At 35.0% G+C, this 16,469-nt stretch overlaps 1 long non-coding RNA gene across 4 annotated transcripts in view; it reads left to right on the top strand.

Moving 5' to 3' along the window:
* Positions 1-16,469, top strand: part of LOC144223592 (uncharacterized) — a 462,828-nt gene that overhangs the window by 363,307 nt on the left and 83,052 nt on the right. Inside the window, exon 7 of one of the 4 annotated variants that reach the window (XR_013332764.1) lies at positions 6,766-7,089. The exons of the other annotated variants lie outside the window; for them this stretch is intronic. This is a non-coding gene — a long non-coding RNA (uncharacterized LOC144223592). Of the gene's footprint in view, positions 1-6,765; positions 7,090-16,469 lie in introns of those variants that run through there. 4 annotated transcript variants of the gene reach the window in all.

Raw genomic sequence — 16,469 nt, 5'->3', positions numbered from 1 at the left:
TAAATGCTGAAATATACAAATCATCTAAGATAATGCTTAATATACATTATGATATGCCCTATTTTTTTTTTGCCAATTTATGATTTTTGCCTCCTAGCCAAATAAGATGTGACAAAAAAATTCCACTGATACATGGCCCACTTGAGAAGAGTTTTGCAATAGAGAACATCTGTGGAAATTACCAGTTTGAATTGTATTGACTTTCAAAAGTTGGGAGAAAAGTCTAACCTTAGAAGAATGTATCCTAATGGAATGTCTAGAAGGATGCCCCATGGAGTTCAGTAAAGATAAAGTAATGGAACTAAATTCCATTTCAGTTCTTTTTCTCTTCAGTGGCAACCTATTTCTAAATGTGAGAGTAAAATATAATAATGTTCAGCTTCTCAGTGATTACACTAATCTAAATTCTCAATATGTTCTTTTCTCCTATTTTATTTTATATTTATTTATTTATTTTTAATTTATTTATTTAAATTCAAGTTAGTTAACATACGGTGTAGTGTTGGTTTCAGGAGTAGAACCCAATGATTCATCACTCACGTATAACACCCAGTGCTCATCGCAACAAGTGGCCTCCTTAATGCCCATCACACATCACCCCTGCGCCCCCCCCCCCCCCCCCCCCCCCCACTTCTCTCCTTTATTCTTCCTGCTTCCCAGCCTGAGTCCGGAGCTCAGAATGGAAGNCCCCCCCCCCCGCATCAACCCTCAGTTTGTTCTCCTTATTTAAGAGTCTCTATGGTCTTCTTTTACCTTGCTATAGAGGTTTTTACTACACCGTGAGTACTCACGATCCTTAATGCTTTATAGCAGTGAGAGGATGAATCATCTTGGCTTACAACTTGACAACTGAAAATTGCTTGTGAATTTAGTCCGTATTTCGTGAAAAAAGAAAAAAAGTCAGTTAAGCCCACTTAAAATAAACTATGATTAGATTTAAATTAACATATGTTCTCTGTCTCTCTTTTAATTAAATGTTTTATTTTCTGGGTCCAAAAAGGCAATAATAATAAAACAAGTCTTAAAATTCTATAGCTACAATAGCTAGCTGGCCTTCAGATAATGGATTCATGATGAAAATATGCATGAAGTAATATTCTGACATGGAAATTTAGAACTTAGAGTTTTCTGTGTGTGTCTGTTAATTTATTTTCTCTCTTCTTTTTTTTTTAATTTCTTTAAAAAACATTAATCCAGATTGTCTATTCCAAAGAACCTGGGTCAGTTAAATATCTGACTTCACTCCCTACTTGGAACCCATAAATTGAATGTGATTTTGTACAAATCCTGAGAGAGATACCTAGACAAATCCTATCCTTACAGAGCTCCCAGTGTATTAGAGAAGGCATGTGCATAATGACTATCCATCCATGAAAGATGCTCTACCAACATTTTGAGAGTTCAGAGATGATGGCTTGTTTTTTAGGTGTACCTTCAAGGTGGCTTCAAACATTCAAGAGGGGGATGTAGAATAGAGAGTGTCTTGTACATAAACTAAGTAACATGAAAAACCTACAGAACTAGAAAACTGTGATTTGTAAAGCTAACACATGTCTTCAGGCTTTGGGTAGAGGGTGGTGCTTCAAAAAATTGGTGGAAAATTAGATCAGATGGGGGAATTTCTCTATGATATTCTCGCAAGTTGAGGAATATTATTTGTCTTCTGTACTTAAAATGTTGGTTCTCAACATTTTAAAGAAATAAAGCCTGTGGACTCTGACTCTTTAAAAGGTAATAATGCAATCATGACAGGTTTTTCCATTTTTCCTCCTGAGGGATAGCCTTGATAGAGAATACAGCTCATTATCTTTAATGTGTAAGTTTTCACGACTTTCTCTAGTGAAAGTAGGGCAGAGATTATTTTAATATCAATCACAACATTAAAATCAAATGGTTGGTATTATAGAGCTCCATAATCTCCCATGAGAAGACCATTCAGAAGTGGAGCCTATGAATGTCTGCTGTGAGGTTAAGTTTAGACTATAGCATCAAAGAGGGGAGAACTTGGAATGGACAAGCACATGGCAGATTGTTCAGGGAAATCTTGTCCTGGGACATGATGTCAAAGCTGGCTTGCTTTTGGTTTGTGACAGACAACCTGAGATCGCCTGAGGAATCAGTGTCTGTTATTTCCTCCATATGAAAAGGAAATATTACATGGGGTAGGTCTGTATTACCAGGTACAAGGAGATTATGAGATGCTCACAGGTAGTAATTGTCAGCAACAAACTTCACGCTGTTATTGTGAGTATAGTAGAATGAATGTTGGACTTGGATTTTAAAAAGAGAGAGTTGAATGACAGCCTCAGCTTAAGTTTGAAGGATGAATCCATCACTAGCTGTGTGACCTTGAGGAAGCCCTGTGAAACTTCTGGGCTTCGGTTTCCTCATCTTTCAAGTAGAAGTAAGAGTTCCTGGCCTTTTTATCTCAAGGGTATTGTGAAGGTCAAAGATAACTGGTGTGGAGTGGTTTGAAAAGTATGCTAGACGGAATAATTACATTACAGATATTTCAATGGAGTCTTCCATGTAAATTTGAAAGCCTTTAAAAAAAATACCTGACTTGTATGATTATAGTGTGGGCAAGTTTCTTAAATTATTATGCTTTAGTGTTTTCAACTAACAAATGGAATAATAGTATCTACCTCTAGGGTTATTATGGAAATTATAGGGCTTAGAAATTGTAACATCCTTAAGATGGTACTAGGTACATAATAAACTCCATTTAAGTATCAGTTAAATACATACACTCTTTCATTCATGCATCCATTCATTCATTTATTTGTTCACATGTAATCTCAGTATGCTTCCTGCATGGTGTAGAAGAAAGAACCTTTAGTATAATTGAGCTGTTTATAGGATAAAACCAACAGAAAACACAGGATCTGCATCTGTTTTTTCTATGCTTCATATTCAGTTTAATTCTCCATCTTTAACTTTTAGAACCCTATTTCTTTCATTCCTTCTTCTCATTGATCACTTTTCTAGGCTTCTGTGTTTACTTCTCATCTTACAAAGGTGACCCCATTGAGATCAATGATGACCAGAGGATACTGTAACACCAGGTGGGGAGGGCATCCAATTGGTCTTTAATAACCAAAGTGATTCAATTAACTTTTCATTCAATAAGATTGACTGTAAATTTCTTCCAGATACAACAACTAGTATTCACCAAAGTAAAATCTCCCTGAAATTAGCAGTTCTAGGCTGCTGTAAGATGTTGTTCTCATTCATATTAAAATGCAAGAAAAATGTGGTCTTTCTGGCTGGTTCATACAAAATTAAAGCTTTCACTAAATTCCCATCACATCACTAAAACTGAGTTATGAATATAGGGCAGTGTTTTGAAAACTACAAAAATTTCTCTGTCAGAGTGCAGAGCATATTACTCTTTTTTTCTCCTATCTGCAATGACTTGTTAGTGTATGTCTCTAATGGATGTAATAGCTGAAAAATAGGATGAAATGCAGGTGTCTTTTGATGTTTCAGCACTGAAATAGTCGCATTTGCTTCTCTTCCTTACCCTGCCCTTGATAGTAAAAGTATATGTGCTAAAATCAATACTTAGTACTCCAGGCTGATCCTGAATTAGAATGTTTTTATTTTAAATTTGTTAAATAGAAGAAAATACAAAGAAATTTCAGTTCTAAAATCTTCCATTTTTAAGCATGAACAAAGCAGTAAATTTTAAATCAGTTTTCTGGGAAAATTCTTTTCATGCTTTTATAACAAATATTTTGTGCAAGGCCTTTGGAAAACTTCCAACCCATCTGCTTCTACTCAGTTGTATGGACCATGATTTTCTATCAAATTTGTCAAAAGTCTGACTCTCTGTCTGAAAGTAGCACATTTGATCTAAATACCACATAATATAGAAATGAATGACTTCAATTGTCTTTATAGTTAATTAAAAACAACTTAATGTCTCACTTATGGATATAAGCAAAGTGTTGATTTGTCTGTTTGTTAGGATTTTTTATTAGACTACCTGTACTCTTGAGACAGAATGTAAGATGTATTTTGGTGTATTAGATGAGAAATATTGACCCTTTCAGCCTAATACCTGGATTCTTGCATTCTTGGTCAGAAACCAGTTTCTGTAATAATTAGTACTGAACACCATCCCAAGATTTAATAAAAAATTCAAAGTGAACATAATAAAGTAAAACTTTCCATATTTTTTTTCATTAATCTGATTTTCCCTCTCTTTGTACTACCCATTTTCTGGTTTAAGCTTCAGTTGCTTCTCATGCCAATAATTGAGACTACTTCCTACATAGATTCTGTCTCCATATTCCCCTCCCCTTCAGCCCACACAACATGCTCCTGCCAGGATAATCATCCTAAAACATAGACTCTGCTCATATTCCCCCAGGTACAAATGACTTCAAACCCTTCTATTTGCCAGTAGAACAAGGTGCCATCTCCCTGACCTGATTTCAAAGTTACTGTTTTAGTTCAAGCAGACTGGACTATTCACAGTTTTGTAAACATCTCCTTACTCTAGTGTTTCCTTGCCTTTCATTAATTAGGTTCCCTGCTGTTTATCTACCTTATCTCTCAATCCCTCCATTTTTATATGGTGAAATCCTACCTAATTATCAAGTGATTGTTCACAAACCATGTTATATGGTTTTTGTTTCATCTTTTATTGCATAAGCTGTATTTTTACTTTTCTCGTGCTCTGTGGAATGTTATGTTATGGCTATTCATGTTGTAGATTATGAAACTCTAGAAGACAGAAATCTATCTTAATTGTCTTTGCATAAAAACACAGTATCGTGAATCATAGTGTTCATTCATGTGTTCATCTGTTTAAAAAGGGTTGAGCGCCTCAAGTTAGCTACTTTGCTAGGCCATGGGAATATAAAAGATTTACCACACACAACAAGGGCAGGTGAATGAATAGGCTCTGAAACCAGATAGTCATGGTATCAAATCCTGATTCTGCAATTTACTGTACCTTTGCATTAGGGGTCCTGCTTTGAGCCATGCAATAGAATTTGGGTACAATAACAATCTCATATTGTCAGGATTTATTGAAATATTCAATTTAAAATTTCTAGTAACTATGATCTATTTGGACATTAAATGAAAGCTATTTTTTCATCCTTTCTTTTTTCAATCTTCTTTCATGGCATCCAGATTATCAGTGGATACATAGCCAAAGAAAAAGTTATGAAATAAGATATCTACTATAATAGACCTCTATATAATGTGATTTTGGAAGCAGAGAAATAGAATTTCTCCTGGTATTTTCTAAATACACACACATATATGGTATACATATGAGAGATTTTTCCTCCTCTTAGTTAATTTGGTAAAAGTGATTGTGAGCATTTTTATAAGTATTTTAACTTACTTTTTTCACTTAAAGTTTTATAGAGATCCATCTATACTAGTGCCCACCCCACACACAAAACATACCTCATTCCTACCAAGGAATCCTATTCTATATGTGTATAATCATTTACTTGTTTCTTATCTATAGACATTTTAGGATATTTTTAATTTTGTACTATTATTAAAATGCTTCATAGGAATCTGTAAGTATGTATACATCTATCTTTGCACCTATGTCAATTCTATTATCATAGGGATTTTTACATGTAGAATTTGGGGGTCAAAGTCTGTTGGGCTGAAGTTGTTAGATTTAACACATAATGCCCAAACGCCCCCTGTTATGGACTGAATGTTTATAGTCCCCTAAAATTCTAATCTCCAATGTTAGCTGGGCCTTTGGGAGGTAATTAAGTCATTAGGGTGAAACCCTCATGAATGGGATTAGTGCCTTTATAAGAAGAGACAAAGCTTGTGCTCTCTCTCTCTGCTCTGTACCATGAAAGGTGCGATAAGAACGCCATCTGCACCAGGAAGTAGGCTCTCTGGATTTGCCAGCTCCTTGATCTTGAACCTCCAAGCCTCCAGAACTATAAGAAATAAAAGTCTGCTGTTTAAGCATCCAGCCTATGGGAATTTGTTATAGCAGCCCAAACTGACTAAAACACCCTCCAAAAATATTTTATGAATGATTTCTACAATCTCACAAAAGTGTCTATTTCCATATAGTTGGGATGTCAATTTTTAAATATGCAAAATTATGAAAGATTGAAATTAAATATTATTTTTTATTTTATTTTCCCTATTTAACTATGAGGTTGGGCATTTTCTTGGAATTTATTAACACATTCTTAAACTTGATTCATATCTTGTGGCAACTTTTCTATTGCACTGGCTCTTTGTTTTGTTCCCATTAATTGTAACATTAAGCCTCTGTCTACTACATATATTTATATATTTTTTCATTCTGGCTCTCTTTTGTCCTTCAGATTTGATTATGTGTCTTTTATTCCATGTGAGTTTTTTCTTTTTTTCACTAAGAGAAATCTGTCAAAATTTAGACTTATAGTTTCTCAATTTTACATCTTGATTAAGAATTCCCAACTCTAATATAAAAATATCCTTACAAATACCTAAAACAAACAAACAAAAGTCTTTAAAAAGCGGTCTTACTTTCTTCTCTGAGACAACTACATAGACAAACAGTGCAATATACATGGCAAAAGTTACCATACTTAATGAAATTACCAAATGTTGACACCTCATAACTACAAACTGTGATGAACAATAACCAAATACAGTGAAGGTGGGACTAATTAAAAGGAAGAGAATGAAAAGGCATATTTTGCAGACCACACAGAGTGCATTAAAAAACAATGTGCTACAGTTATGTAGGCCCAACTAATAATGTCTTAATTGAAACAGCAGAGTCTGGGAGGCACAAATGGCTGTGAAAACCCCAGGGGCCACGTTCTGCATTGATGATTGGCAGAGACAAGGAGCTACAAGCTACATTCACTCAGAAAAGTGATCCTTGCAGGATTCCAGATTTAATTGTGTCAGCACAGAAGAGCAGTGGCTCCAATGAACATTGCTGTTACTGACAGTCTGCTCGAAAGACATACAAACTAAATCACATCAACTGAAACCTGATGTATAGGCCTCGTAAGAAGAAAAGACACCTTCTACTTATCTGAAAGGTGGGAAACACAAATATGGACACATCAAGGAAATGCAATGTTGAGAATTTGTGAGAAATCAGTAAAGAGTCAGTGATGATTTGTATCATAAATGAATAAGCATGGCATTAATGGATTCCTAAAGTAAATTAAAAGTTAAGTTATAAAATAAAACTGGTAAAGAATAGATTAAAGTTGGGGCGCCTGGGTGGCTTAGTCGGTTGAGCGTCCAACTTTCGCTTAGGTCATGATCTCGCGGTTCGTGGGTTCGAGCCCCGCGTCGGGCTCTGGGCTGACTGCCAGCTCAGAGCCTGGAGCCTATTTCAGAGTCTGTGTCTCCCCCTCTCTCTGACCCTCCCCTGNAAGCTACATTCACTCAGAAAAGTGATCCTTGCAGGATTCCAGATTTAATTGTGTCAGCACAGAAGAGCAGTGGCTCCAATGAACATTGCTGTTACTGACAGTCTGCTCGAAAGACATACAAACTAAATCACATCAACTGAAACCTGATGTATAGGCCTCGTAAGAAGAAAAGACACCTTCTACTTATCTGAAAGGTGGGAAACACAAATATGGACACATCAAGGAAATGCAATGTTGAGAATTTGTGAGAAATCAGTAAAGAGTCAGTGATGATTTGTATCATAAATGAATAAGCATGGCATTAATGGATTCCTAAAGTAAATTAAAAGTTAAGTTATAAAATAAAACTGGTAAAGAATAGATTAAAGTTGGGGCGCCTGGGTGGCTTAGTCGGTTGAGCGTCCAACTTTCGCTTAGGTCATGATCTCGCGGTTCGTGGGTTCGAGCCCCGCGTCGGGCTCTGGGCTGACTGCCAGCTCAGAGCCTGGAGCCTATTTCAGAGTCTGTGTCTCCCCCTCTCTCTGACCCTCCCCTGCTCATGCTGTCTCTCTCTCCTAGAAATAAATAAAAATATTTAAAAGAAAAGAATAGATTAAAGTAATAATGCTAAAACATAGAAGAGTTAAGGTAAACACACATGATCTAAAAGGCATAAAACAAATAATCAGAAATAAAATGGCCCTCTGAGAAAACGGCTCCAAAAATAGATATAAAGAAAATTGATATAAGCCTCATAGTATAAGTATTGTCACTTTGGATGTTCCCTGGAAAATTTCACATAGGATCAAGTGATTAGTTCTGTGAACATTTGGTGAAACCATATGAATACTGTATGTGATTTTGCAAAAGGATTTTAAATAATTTTCTCACTAAAAAAATAGAGGATAAATTGGTCATTCCATTTTTTCTTAAGTTACTTTTATAAGTTACCTCCTAAGGATTTTTTCATTTCAGTGGTTTTTCACAATTATAAAAAATATTTGGGGGATTAAAAAAGAAAAATTTTAGGGGCACCTGGATGGCTCAGTTGGTTAAGCGTCCAACTTCGGGTCAGATCATGATCTCACAGTTCATCGGTTTGAGCCCCGCATCTGGCTCTGTGCTTACAGCTCAGAGCCTGGAGCCTGCTTCAGATTCTGTGTCTCCTTCTCTCTCTGCCCCTCCCCCACTCATGCTCTGTCTCTGTCTCTTTCAAAAATAAATATGCATTAACAAAAAATTTAAAAAAACAAAAAGATTTTAAAAGTAAAATTGACTTAAACTAAACTTCACGTTTATAAGGTATACAGTTTGATAATTTTTGACATACGAAGATATTCTTTTTCCCAGGCTTCTTTAACTCAGTACAGTTATTGATGGGCTCATCCATATTAATACGTGGGTCAACAGCCCATTCCCCTGTGCGGGGTGTATTACAGTTTGTTAATCCTATCAATAGTTATGGACACCCAGGCTGTTTCCAGTTTGGGACTATTAACAAAACTGCTCTGCACACATCTTGGTATGGACATAAACTTCCCCTGGGTACATAATACACGTGGAAAGGCAGGGTCATATGATATGTATATGTTTAACTCTTTAGGGAAGTTCCAAGTGGTGTTCCAAAATGTAGTGTTTTACATTCTCACCAGCACAGTGTGAGAATTCCAGTTCTTCCACATCCTTTTCAATACCTCATAAGAGCAATTTTTTTACATTTCTGCATCCTAACAGGTGCCTCGTGTTATTTTATTATTATTTGAATTTTCATTTTCCTAAGACTAATGTCAAGCCTATTTTCATATACTTATTTCCCATCTACATATCTTCTTCAATGTGTCAATATTTTCTTTTGTGACTTTTTTCTATTTTGTTTAAAAAATACTTTTTATGCCAAAGTAATAAAATATTCTTCATATGGTTTTCCAATTATTTATACTTTTGGCTTTTACATTTATGTATCATGTATTTAAGGTAAATAACATTGACTTTTAAATAAAGCATGACACGGGTTTAATTTTATATTTGTAACAAAGATAACAAATGTTTTCCCATAAACTATCAATTTTGGGGGGCACCTGGGTGACTCAGTCAGTTAAGCATCCGACTCTTGATTTCAACTCAGGTTGTGATCTCACAGTTTGTGGGCTCAAGCCCCAAGTCGGGCTCCATGCTGCCAGCGCAGGGCCTGCTTGGGATTCTCTTTCTCTCCCTCTCTCTCTGCCCCTAACCCACTTGCTTACTCTCTCAAAATAAATAAATAAACATTTTGTTTTTAATTATCAAGTTTAACCTTTCTCCAGTACCCTGTAAAACCACCTCAGTCATATTAAGGGCCCGTGTTTATATGGCTGTCTCTCTGCTATCACTTCTGATCCATGGGTCTGAGTCTAAACCTAGGTTAATAACACACTGTCTAATTATTATGATTTTATAGCCAGTTGTGCAGTTTTGTGGGGAAATTTGTTATTCATGATTATTTTGGTTATTACATTTCCTATAAATCTTCAGAGTTTTTGTTAGATGTACTAAATGTAGATTATTATGTAGGTTATATCTTTATGATATTGAATATTTCATATATCAAGAAGATGTATCTGTTTAGGATTTAGTAAATATATTTCAACAAAGTTGCATTATTTTCTGCATAAAATCATATGCATTTCTTATTTAGAATCATCCATAGTTATCTTATATTTTTATGCTATTTTTAAATAGTATATTTTAAATTTGAATTTATTTGATTAAAAAAGATAAAAAATATTTGATAACTGTTTATTGTTCTTGAATAAACATAAAATGATCTTTGCAGTGATTTTATTGGAAGAAATTTTCTGATTCATCTTTCTTGGTTAGTGTAGGTCTATGATCTATTTTGAGTTAATTTTTGTGAAAGATTTAAGATGTATGCCGTTACTATTATTATTATTATTATTATTATTAATCTATTCAGACTGTCCTTTTTGTGAGTTTCAGCCTGCCTTATAATTTTTGGTAAAAACTAGAAGTGATTTATTGGGTAATAGAAACTGAAATACATGAATTTTTAGTGTGATATTTTATATTAATCTGGCCAGTGATTAATGTTTTCTATAGAAATAGGCACTAGAGGCTTCAGTTTACTCTACCTTCCTTATGTTTCTTTTTTCTCTCTTGTCATCTATGGGTTTCTGAAAGAACTCCTTCTTAAAAAGACAGTATGTATCTTCAAGTTCTTTTAGTTGTAATTAACAATTTTTTATCCTGGGGCTCTGTTAATGTTATACTGATGCTTTGGGGATGGGAAACATTCAATAATCTTATGATTAAATCTCAGCTTTTAGGAAACCTGAGTCCCTGGGATATAACCTACCTGAATGTTTCTTAGCCTTGTTTTTCCTCCCATTGCATGAGAGTGAAAAACAGATTCTCTTATAATAAAGAATAATCTGAGTGTATTTCAACATGCCTACTTTCCACCTGCAATACAGAGGATTTTTTTCTGATCTTCACCATGAGAACTTGGCTGGGAACAGCATAGTATTCTGGGGGAACTCCAAAGACTGAGCCTCTTGGAGTTTAGTCTACACTTGGCCTCCAGCAATTCATCAAAATGACCCTTTAAATGATCCTAACAATTACTAGCTCTAGGGGATTTTGCTTCAGGTAAGCAGATCTCGACTATCATTTTCTGTATTTGCCTATGCCTCAAGATTTTGGATTAGTGCTTTTCCCAGTGACCTTAAATCTCAACTGTAATCTAAGAAAAGTTGTTGGTTTTCCATTCATTTAGGTTTTTTCTTGTTAAAATGAGAATTACTACTTCCAGGATCTTTACATATCAGAGCTGAAACCAGGTATTTTTGTTGTTGTTGTTGTTGTTGTTGTTTTACGTTTATTTATTTTTGAGAGACAGAGACAGAGCATAAGTGGGGAAGGGGCACAGAGAGAAGGAGACACAGAATCCGAAGCAGGTTCTAGGCTCTGAGCTGTCAGCACAGAGTCTGACGCGGGGCTAGAACTCATGAACCATGAGATCATGACCTGAGCCGAAATCAAATACTTAACCGATCGAGCCACCCAGGTGCCCCTGAAAGCAATTCTTCTGGTATGTTTTTATTTATTAAATATGTCACACTGAATATTTACATTTTTTTCTTTTATAATCAATTATGAGACATTAAGTGCATCTACCATCTCACTTATTCATATCATGTATGCTTGGAGACATGTGACCTTGTATTCATTCACTCAAAAATTCTAACACAGCTTTAAATATGTGAGGAGCATGAAGATGAAGAGAGTTATTACCTTATAATACCATAGGAAGATGTGTGAATTATTTATGTTACCATAAAATTGTCATCTTAAATCTTTCAGATAAATGGATTCCATCTCATTTTGGAAACAATAGAAATAGTAATCTATTTAGCTGCACAAATGGACAGAAATAATTCTTTATTCAAGAGAAAAATATTTTTACAGCATTCTTATTCTGATCAAGTAAATTGCCTTTTATAATTATGGAAATAACACCACTTTAAATATTAGATCACATTTTCATTAATTTATTTTCAGGTTATTATGGCAGAAGCTCTCAAAATTTCATATGACATTTAATATGATTTGGAATCACCCAAGGAACATGCAAAAATGCACATTCCTGCTAAAACATAGAAACATAATTATTATAAAATCCTTCAATGTGAAATTAAAAAACAATATTTATGAGTATTGTTGAAGTAAAATGAATTCAGAATCTAAAATGTACAATCAAAGTTGGTAGATGTATTCATGTGTAAATCTAAGCTCCCCAAAATATGAAAACTGATAAAAAACATAGTAGCCATCTAGAGATCCCAGATTTGCCAGAAGAATGAAATGTGATAATAGCAAGAAAATTTATTGTTGAAATAAATACTACATTAAGTAAATGACTGTTATCATACTCAATTCTTAATACTATTATATCCATAGAAAGAGTCAGAAGAGAGAGAGAGAAGGGAAGAAAGAAGAAGAAAAAAAATTAAGAGTGAGCTTAGGAATTTTACCTCTTTTCTAACAACCATCATGATTTGAACTGAATTCCTCATCACAGAAATATATCATTGTAATGTCATGTATTGTTTCCCAGATGATTTCAGTTCAAAATCCAAAGATACAGCTTATCCAGGATAAAAATTTTGCTTCAGTTCTGTAGGAACAAACACTGGAATCACATTGTCAAGATCACAGATTTGATATTTAGTTGCTAAGATAAAGGATGCAGGAAGTTTTTTTTTCTTTAAATCTACTTAATCCTCTTATAATCATGACAAAGAGCAGTTGACTGAAGTTTCTTCTGAGGAAAACTGTTCTCAGAATAATACATGGCACACAGGCAAAGCTGGACAAGAAAAAATAGGAGAAGTCTTTAATTTTATAGCTTTATAGCAAAAACAAAAACAAACATTACTTTCATAATGCCATTGCAATAGTCACATCAAAAAGATTAACAAACTTCTCAAACACCCTGTAATATCCAATATTAAAATCACCTAATTATTCCCAAGTACCATGTTTAGATGGCTTATTCAAACCAAGATCCAATAGTCACGCATTGCTTTTGGTCGTTATATAACAATATATCTGAAATATTTTCCAGTCTTCCCACCTTGTTTTTTTTTTTTTTTTTTATGTTTTATTTATTTCTGAGAGAGAGAGAGAGAGACAGCATGAGCAGGGAGGGTCAGAGAGAGAGGGAGACACAGATTCTGAAACAGGCTCCAGGCTCTGAGCTGTCAGCACAGAGCCCGACGCAGGGCTCGAACCCACGACGCTGAGATCATGATCTGAGCTCAAGTCTGACACTTAACCGACTGAGCCACCCAGGCACCCTTCCCACTTTGTTTTCTGATATGGACTTGTTGAAGAAAGTGGCCCAGTTGTCTCTAGAGTATTTGGATATTTGCTTATCCATTTATTGTATTCCTCTATCACCTAAATTTTCTATTTAAAAAGTTAGTTTAAAAATTTTGAGTATAGTCAAGTAAAAATGTGGGAAAGAACACATCATTGGTGATGGTATGTCACTCATATAGTAACACATGAGAACCCACCTGACATGCACTTGTTTCACGGAGTGGTGTTTAGACATGTTGATTTTAAGGTGCTAGTGGGCATTTAAGTGAGAATATGAAATATATAGTTGGATATTTAGATTAGGGGCTATGGAGATTGACGTGAATTAGAGATTTGGTGGACTGAAGATATGAGGTATAATGAAATCGTGCAGGGAGGGCATATAAGGCATGGAAATAATAGGGCCAAAGACAGAGAGGTATAAAGAAATCACACAGGAGGGGGTGCCTGGATGGCTCAGTTGGTTAAGTGTCTAATTTCGGCTCAGATCACGATCTCAAGGTTCGTGAGCTCTAGGCCCGCATTGGGCTCTGTGCTCACAGCTCAGAGTCTAGATCCTGCTTTGGATTCTCTCTCTCTGTCTGTCTCTCTCAAAAATAAGTAAATATTGAAAAAAAATTTTATAAAAAGAAATCATGCAGGAGGGCATATACGGCGTGGAAATAAGGCATGGAAGAATCCTAGGAAAGACCAATATTAAAGAAAAGGCAGAAGAAGGTATGGCAGGACAAACAAGGAAAGCATAGAAACAAATATCAGTGTATCCCCAGTACATTCCTGTTCCTAGAATAAGATCCTAAGATTTTATAGATATTGCTTTTATTTGGAGGAAGAGAAAGTGGCTAAACAGTTTTATTGAGGCATAATTGATATATCATAAACTACATATATTTAAAGTATCCTATTTGATAAGCTTTGATATATGCAGATAGCTATGAAATCGTCATCACACTTAAGACAGTAAATGTATTTATCATGCCCAAAGATTTCCTCATGCCCCTCTTTTTAAAGTTAAGTAACAAACTTTTATTTATTTTTTTAATATTTTTATTCGAGTATAGTTGACACATGTTAGATCATTTTTTAGGTGTACAACATAGTGACTCAACTTCTCTATACTTTATTCTATCCTCACTACGAGTGTACCTATTATTTGTCACCATACAATCATCTAACACTATTATAATACCATTGACTCTATTCCCTGTGCTTTTATTCTGTGATGTACTCATTTTATAACTGGAAGTCTGTATCTCACAATTTCCTTCACCCATCTTATCCATTCCCCCATCCACCTTCCCTCTAGAAATCACCAGTTTGTTCTCTTTACTTATAGGTCTGACTTTGCTTTTTGTTTATTCATTTTTTTGGATTCCACATATTAGTGAAATCATATGGTATTTGTCTTTCTTAGTCTGATTTATTTTGCTTTGCAGATTACCCTCTAGGTCCATCTATGTTGTGGCAGATGGCAAGACCTCATTCTTTTTTATGGCTGTGTAATATCTCACTGTGTGTGTGTGTGTGTGTGTGTGTGTGTGTGTACTACATCTTCCTTATCTATTTATCTATTGATAGACACTTAGGTTGACCTCTTTGTAACTTCTCTGTCTGACTCCCCAGATAATTACTGATCTACTGTCTGTCATTATGGATTGATGTGCATTTTCTACAGTTTTATATAAATGGAATCATATACCATATACTTTTTATCATTTGGCTTCTTTTGCTTAGCATAATTATTTTGAGATTTATCCATGTTATTACATATTTCAATAATTCATTCACTTTTGGTGTGGAGTAATATTTCATGGTATTGATATTCTAGTTTATCCATTTACTTGTTGATAAGACAAAGTCTGCAGTAAATCATATTATTTTAGTCAACCAATATTTAAACTCCTAGAATGCCAGATTCAGGGCTAGATACTAAGTTGGAAAGAGAACAAGATGGATAAGCCTTAACTGTTGGAGTTCATAGTTTTACCCAAGAAAAATAAAGCATATGTCCATACAAACACTTACATACAAATGGTCATAGCAGCTTTCTAGAGGTATAAAGCTCCATTCAAATTATATTCTACTAATAAGGATAGAATGGCTGATTCATATGGTATGTATATATTTAAATGTTTAAGAAACTGCCAAACTGTTTACCAATGTAATTGTACCATTTTATATTCCCACCAACAGTATATGAGATTACCAGTTTTCACACATCCTCAAAATAATTAGTTACTATGATTAGTAATAATAATTTTAGTCACTTTACAATTAGTATCTCATCATAATTCTCATGTATATGTGTCTAATGACATGATGGCGAACACCTTTTCATGTATTTATTTACCATTTGTATGTATTCTTTGGTGGAGAGTCTGTTAATTCCCTTTACTGCTAATTCTAGTGTCTGTGGCAGGTCTGGGTCAGTTTGTACTGAGTGACTTTTCTCCTTATTATGGATTATATTTTTCTGGTTCTTTGTATACCTGATGGTTTTTAAAACACTTTTAATGTTTTTATTTATTTTTGAGAGAGAGAGAGATACAACGTGAGCAGGGTAGGGTCAGAGAGAGAGAGAGCTACAGAATCTGAAGACAGACTCCAGGCTCTGAGCTAGCTGTCAGCACAGAGCCCAACATGGGGCTCGAACCCACGAACCATGAGATCATGACCTGAGCCGAAGTCGGATGCTTAACCGACTAAGCCACCCAGGCACCTCTGTATGCCTGATGATTTTTAATGGATGTCAAGCATTGTGAATTTTACCTTGCTAAGTGTTAGATATTTTTTGTATTTTTATAAATATTTTTGAGCTTTGTTCTGAGGTAGTTAAGATACTTGGGATTTGTTTGATCCTTTAAGGTTTTGCTCTTCAGATTTGTTAGTTGGATCTTGAGCAGTATTCTCTCTAGGCTAATTATTGCCACTACTGAGGTAAGACTTCTGAGTACTCTACCCGGTGACCCTCTCAATTATGAGGTTTTCCAATCTGACTGGTGAAAAAAGTCACTAGTCCTCAGCCTGTTTGATCGAGAGCACTGTTGCCTCTAATTCCTTGATCTTCCCTAGCTGCAGGTAATTTCCTCATCTACATGCAGTGATTAGTACTTAGTGCTTGAAGAAGATGCTCCACGATCTCAAAGCTTTGTCTCTGGATATATCACTCCTCTCTGTTCCTCTATCCTGACTTGTCAATGTCCTGACTCTCAGCTCTGTTTTCTTAGC

Source organism: Crocuta crocuta, unplaced genomic scaffold (assembly GCF_008692635.1).
Source record: "Crocuta crocuta isolate KB4526 unplaced genomic scaffold, BGI_CrCroc_1.0 scaffold70, whole genome shotgun sequence".
Classification (NCBI taxonomy): domain Eukaryota; kingdom Metazoa; phylum Chordata; class Mammalia; order Carnivora; family Hyaenidae; genus Crocuta; species Crocuta crocuta.
The sequence above is the reverse complement of the archived record's forward strand: the minus strand, read 5'-3'. Positions and strand labels throughout refer to the sequence as shown.